Raw genomic sequence first — 7,684 nt, 5'->3', positions numbered from 1 at the left:
AATATAACATTTACATTTGTGGTAAAAATTTAGTATTTTCAATACCTAATAATATTATAAGTTTTTTCCATTATGCGCTAAACCTACATTTATTTCTTTTATGTTTAAATCTATTAATGTTATATTTTATATTTTATTATTTATTTTAACCATATTAATGAACGTTAACCCGTAGTATAATTAATGACACTTTCACGGAGTTTTTAATTAGATTGATTTTAATTAGAGATAAGATAAGAGATAAGAGAGCATGCGTGAATAGAGAGAACACCGACTTCGTGCACACAAGGAGAATATAGTTTTTAATGACGGATTAAATTGCCAACTAGTATAATATTACCTCCAAAAAGACAACCAAACATCAATTAAATCAATATTTGAAGTGAATATGGCAAGCAAAACCAGAGCGAGCGCAAAATCTAATGACTTAACAACCCAGGCCAGACCACCTGTGGAGTCCAACGATGAGGATCTCGCCCCTGGACAGCTGGACGAAACGTTAGCCGGTCAACTAAGCAAGCTGTCAGACCAACTTAACGGTAAGCTGGACAAAGTCATAGAAAACCAAAAGGCATACAACAACAGGCTTACCAAACTAGAAAAGTCATACAAAGACATAGAAAAATCAACTGAATTTGCTATTGAATCTGCAAATGAAACAAAAGAATATATAAAGCTACTGGAAATTAAAATTAACAAAATGGAGGACTACGAAAAAAATGGCGTCTTCTAAGAAAAAAATGGCGGAAATAATTTTCCGCCATAAAGCGGGAACGCTATTGTAGGAGCTTCAATCTACGATTTGGAGGAATTACTGAGGATCCCAATGAAAAAACACTTGACAGATTACAATCACTATTACGAGATGATCTTGGTCTTAATGACAGTATAATCGAAAATTGTCATCGAACGGGCAAACGTCAAGTGGATAAACCGAGGCACATTATAGCAAAGTTCCTTTATCGGCCGCAGAGAAATAAAGTACTGATCGAAGGGAAATCAAATCTCAAGAAAAAAACATCAAAAATATATATAACGGAAGATTTACTTGAGGCAGATGTTAAGAAAAAACGAGAATTAGCTGGAATCATGGCCCAGGCTTACGCTGAAAAGAAAAAAAAAACCCATCTTCCGACACGGCCAGCTTTTCATCGACGGTAACCTCTACAAGCCACCACTAAAATAAACTAATGAGGCAAATTAAAATTCTAAGGAATAAAAAAGAAAATATTGTACTTTTACTTTTACATACCGTGACTGGATATTTATATATTTCTTATATTTGAAGCTATGCTTGCGCTGATAGTCAAGGGAGACTGTATACAGGTATGGCATGACGTCTTTGCTTTATTAAGGTATTTCATTCTCTATGTTTACCTTCTTGTCATAGAAAGGAGATTCATTCCCCATATTTCCATTCTACAAATTAAAACTTGCTCTAATACAAAAAGGACAATGTTACTTTATTGGTGATTCAGCCATATTATAATGTTTCTTAATAGCAGCTATTTTACGTCATGCCATATTTACAATCGGCATAAGCATAGCTACCAAGTATTTTCTTACTAACTTTTAATTACGTCACTACTGTAAATAAGATACTGGAGTGATGACGTCATATTTCACTGCAAGTCCGAACGTTTGTCTTGTTTTATTGTTTTTTTGCACCTGATCTAAATAACTTGAACGGCTGTCATCTGGCATAGCACCTGTTTTCTGGTTCTATTGATCAGCTTTTCAAATGGCAGGTGCGTCGGCCCGGTGACTCTGACGCTTGTTATTCTTGGCTTGAATTAGTGACAGTCACTACGGTATTAAGTTAGTTTAATATTTTCCTAATTTCTCCAAGTGAACATGTTGTAGGCTCAGCTTTGAGTTCTTATCATTAATCTTTCGGTTTTATTTTTTCATTTTGTTATACTTTGAGATATTGTATATCATTAATATGATCGATTTAAATGATAATGACCATGATGAAAACATCGAAGAAACTAATTATTACCAGATTGATGATTTCAATCGTAGTTTTAAGTATTTATTCAAAGATGATTATTTCTCTATACTAAGCCTAAACTGTCGCAGTATGGTAAACAAGTTTGATGACATTTTACAATTGATTTCCTCTTTAAATCATAATTTTTCTATTATAGCATTAGAAGAGACATGGATCTCAAACAATTGTACAATTTCATTATATGAAATCCCAAATTTTACGTTTGTTCACAAAGACAGGGTAGGACGTAAAGGTGGCGGAGTCGCCTTATACATATCAGATAAACTAAGTTTTGAAATACGTGGTGACCTTCCATTGATATTGTCCGAAGCTGAATCTATATTTATTGACGTTAAAGTACATAATAAGATAATATCATGGGGTGTTGTATATAGACCCCCTGATACAAATGAACACACTTCACTGAACAGTTATCATTAGTTATGCATACAATAAATAATGAAAATAGAATAGCATACATTAGTGGGGACACCAACTTAGACATAAGCCAACACATGACAGATAGCAATATAGCTTCTCACCTAGACAATCTTCAATCTCAGCCTTTTTCCTTTCTCATAAACAAACCAACGAGAATCACAGAAACTACTGCTACCATAATAGATAATATATTTTTAAACTCTTATCAAACACATTCCATTAATACTGGAATCATTTATTCAGACATCTCTGATCATTTCCCCATATTTTGTATAGACACATCCGAAAAGCACTACAAAAATAATGACAATAAATATGTATTTATACGTGAAAATACAAAATATAACAATGATTTTTTTAAACATGAACTACAAAAGCAAGAATGGGAAGATGTTTTAAGTTCAAATAACGCAAATCAAGCGTATGGAAACTTCTCTAGATCATTACAAAAATTGATTGAACTTAGAGTCAATAAATTACAATCTCCTTGGATGACCGAATCGATTGCCAAGGCAATCCAGACTAAAAACAAGTTATATAGTAAATATCTAAAAAAAATCATCGAATAAAAATAAAATAAAATACACCAGATATAGAAACGTACTTACTAATATAATTAGAAAAAGAAAAAAAGAATATTTTAATAATAAATTTGAAAAAAATAAAAATAATCTGAAAGAAACATGGAAGGCCATTAATCAACTTCTTGGAAGAAGCAAAAAACCTAACATACCGACTGACGTCACTGATAAATCAAAGACATACACAAACCCAAATGCAAAATCTGAAGCATTTAATACTTTTTTTTGTTAACGTTGGGAAAAAATTAGCTGATAATCTAGAACAAGATAATCAGACAAATAGGCCTAATCCAACGTCATATTTGACGGGTAACTATCTTAATTCAATGTTTTTTAGGCCTACAATCAAAGAAGAAATAATTATATATATTAATTTGGTTCTCTATAAAAGGCTTAGGAACAAAGTAGCATACGAAATTAAAAATGTTAAGAAATCCTTCCAAGCACGTAAAGTGAGACCACTGCGGAAGGTTGATCCTGGGAAGTGGCACAGCGAATTAAAGGAACTTGCTAACATGGGTAAATCAAATGACCTTTGTATCCAAGTGCCAAATGTAGACCCAGATGACATTATGTTAATAGCAAATACAATTAACACCTTTATAGCCAGTTTCTCCCAATCCCAGGAGCCAATTAACCTTGAGGCCTTGCCTGCTTATCTCCCTAGTGTTGTTCCACCACCTACCTTCCAAACCTGGGAGATTTTTGAAGACCTTCGTAAAATCAATGTTAAAAAGGCTGGAGGGCCTGATAACCTACCCCCTAAGGTTATTCGAGAATGTGCGTATGAATTATCAGTCCCTATAACTGACCTAATTAATAAATCTTTTAAAGAAGGTAAAGTGCCTACACAATGGAAAGAGGCAAATGTAGTGCCTATACCTAAACAATTTCCCCCTGTAATAGAAAAACTTCGACCTATTTCTCTGACCCCTACCCTGGCCAAAGTTGCCGAAGGCAAAATTTCAAATGCCATCCTTAAATGTATTGAACCTTTACTTGATAGAAGGCAGTTTGGAAACCAGAGAGGTTTATCTACCACACACTGCTTGACTGAGGTATACCACTCGTTAGTCAGTGCCTCCGAGAGGTCCGCCAACGCCAGTGTTTTGACGTTGACGGACTTCTCGAAGGCATTTGACACGGTAGATCACACTGTGGTCGTGAAAAAAATTGTTAGATATGGGTGCTCCATCATGCTTAGTCCAATGGATAATCGATTTCATTACTGCACGTCGACAGAGGATTAAGTATCGTGGTAAATATTCTGAGTGGATATCCTTAACTGGAGGTGTCCCTCAGGGAACCCGTCTTGCTGTCATTATTTTTCTGGTTTTAATAAATGACTCTTTACAGGATACTGAGCAATTGGGGATCGATGCCTGGAAGTATGTAGACGACCAAACCCTTTGTGAAACAACCAAAATTGGCCAACCATCCAACACCCAGGCGGCTCTAGATGCTCTACATCACTGGACATCAGTGAATCAACTTAAATTAAATCCGACTAAGTGTCAGGTTATGCGAGTTTATTTTGGCCGTCAACCTCTTCCAGACATCGATCTCCATATCTCTGGTCAATCCTTGCCTGTACTTCAGACAGTTAAGCTCCTGTGGGTTCTGCTTGATGATGATTTGAAGTGGAACTCAAATACCCTAGCTTTATGTAAGAAAGCAAACAAAAAAATGTACTTATTGTGGTCCTTAAAACGTGCTGGCCTCTCCAGAGAAGAATTAGTATTCATATATAAATGTTACATTAGACCGGTGCTAGAATATGCTGCCCCCCTCTGGCACCCAGGGCTTACTTGTGCTCAGTCAACACAAATTGAACGCATACAAGAACAGGTCTGTAGGTGCATTCTTTTTAAAGCATTTAATAATTATACGGAAGCTCTTCACATATTGGGACTGGAGAGACTGACTGATCGCCGAACCACACTATGTATCAATTTTGTCAAGAAGGCTGTTAATTCTGAGAGGTTCAGTCACTGGTTTAGGTTAAATAATAAATCCCATGGCATGTGCCTCCGTAATACAAAACGATATAAGGATTATAATGTTAAAACTGTAAGGTTTCGTAACAGCCCTTTGCCTTACATGACGACTCTTCTAAATAACATCTAGTGTTCTTTCGGCGGTCAGCCAGCCTCTTTTTTTTTTTTTTTTTTTTCTTTATTTTCCTTGTTGACGGAGTTCACTTAATGGTGATATTTAATTTATAATTGTTTTTTTTTCGTTAAATTTTATTGGCTTTTTTTGTTGTTGTTGTTGTTCCTGTGTACAGTAATGTTATTTTAACCCAGTAGCCTCCAATTCAATCTCTATTGCCAAAGGTTACTGTTGTCGAATGTTCTTTGTTAATGAATGAATAATTTTATAATGAATAATATTGTATATAGAATTGTAATTTTTAAATGATTTTGTAATGAGTAATTTTTATAATGAATAATTTTATATATAGATTTGTACATTTGAATGTAATTCTTTTTAAGTAATTTTGTAATAAATTTATTTTGTTGTATGTCTGATTGAATAAATATATACCTGAAATAATAATAATAATAATAATAATAATAATAATTAATAAACTTGTGACAAATAAAGCACAAGGGCACGATGACATAAGCGCTAATTACATTAAACATAATTATATTTACTTTACTAAGCCTATTACACACATGATAAACGTTTCACTTACAACCGGTTGTTTCCCTGATGAATTAAAAATTGCGAAAACTATACCCGTATTCAAAAGTGGCGATAAACATAACATTGATATTTATCGACCCATATCAATCTTACCCTGTCTTTCAAAAATATTCGAAAGAGTGGTCTATGATCAGACTATTTCCTTTCTTAATAAATATCACATAATAAACAGTTCTCAATATGGTTTTCGGCAACAACACTCTACAATTCACGCCCTATTACAAACCATAGAAAAAATAACGTCAGCTATTGAAAACAAATCATTTATTATAGGTGTATTTTTAGACTTATCAAAAGCATTCGATACGATTGATCACAAATTACTTATTGACAAAATGAGATATTATGGCATACAGTGGTGGGGGGGGGGGGTTATTAGATTGGTACAAAAGTTACTTATAGAACTCATCATCTTTGCGGATGATACCAATATGTTTCTAAAACATAATGACCCTATATATGCATGTGATACGATGAACTATGAATTACACCGCCTGTCAGCATGGTTTAGAGCAAATCAGCTGACATTCAACACCAAAAAAAAAAATATATATATATCATATTTAGAGGCCGCAATAGTACATTTCAGTTTACTAATGTACAATTATTAATTAATAATTCTGTACTCGAAAGAGTAACTCATATAAAATCTCTAGGAGTTAATCTTGATGAATTTCTATCATTTCATAACCATATTGATGCCATCGCAAATAAAGTCTCAAAGGTAATAGGAATCTTGAATAAATTGAAATATTTTTTACCCTATTCAATAATGTTACAAATATATAAATCCATAATTCTCCCCGACTTAACATACGCAATAGTCGTATGGGGCCCCTTCAATCCAACACAATTAAATAGGCTTCACATTCTCCAAAATAAAGCACTTCGAATTATATGCAAAGTTCATTTCATCATCCTTCAAAACCACTATTTTTACAAACTAATACATTAAATATATATTTGATCTCTATGAAAAGCATATGGCAATATTACTCTTTCAATTTCATAATAAACAGCTTCCTATTACCTCTAATACATATTTTCGCACAATTGAAGATACACATAACTATGGAACCAGAAATAGAAAAAACATTACCACTGTATTAATGAAAACAAAAATGGGACAAAACAGTATCAGCTATAGAGGCGCCAAAATATGGAATGGCTTAGAACACAATATAAAAAATCTACAAAGTATTAGTTTATTTAAAAGAGAAATACATAACAGACTACTTAACAAATATAAATAAAACTGGTAATCTTTGCTTTACTTGGTCGAAATTTTACTTTTCTTTTCATTGTATTTGTCATATTATTACACTTTTTTTAAGAATCTTGATTTATAAATGAATCGTCTTCTATTATTATCTTTTTATTTTTATTTTGTAGTTATTATTGTTCTTTCTTTGCAGGGCATCAAAACTTAAAGCTTGCTTGTAATTGATGCCTTTTCAATCAATCTTTGAATTGAGAATTGTAAAAAAATATATATATGATAAAAGAAATTGATTGAATAAAAATATATTATGAAGAATTTGTAGGCCTATAGATCAGTTTCCTTAACATATCAAAGTTGATATTCGTTAGGCCATCAACATTTTTAATAGACTAGCAGAACATTTGAAAATAAGAACACTGAATAGTGTTTGCTCTCATAACCAGTGGCGGATTGTTTTTAGCGCCCACCCCCCACCCCAACATTTTGATCCACTTTCTCCAAATTCGCACCCACCCAATAAAAATCCTGCGTATGGGCCTGTGACTTCTCTAGTTATGTGTCAGTAATGCCTATCGTGTCAGTAGGCCCTATGCTTAATAAAAATTGTGACAGCAGGCCTTATGCCTAATAAGAATTGTGAAAATCAATGCACTTAAATTAACAGCAAACAAAATACATTGTTTAAAAAAATGATAAATGCTAAACACATGTCATGGTGAACTCGTTAATATGTTT

This window comes from Anneissia japonica, unplaced genomic scaffold, assembly GCF_011630105.1.
Source record: "Anneissia japonica isolate Jap-2015-1 unplaced genomic scaffold, ASM1163010v1 scaffold573_len2283161_cov171, whole genome shotgun sequence".
NCBI lineage: Eukaryota > Metazoa > Echinodermata > Crinoidea > Comatulida > Comatulidae > Anneissia > Anneissia japonica.
Note: the sequence above shows the minus strand (reverse complement) of the source record.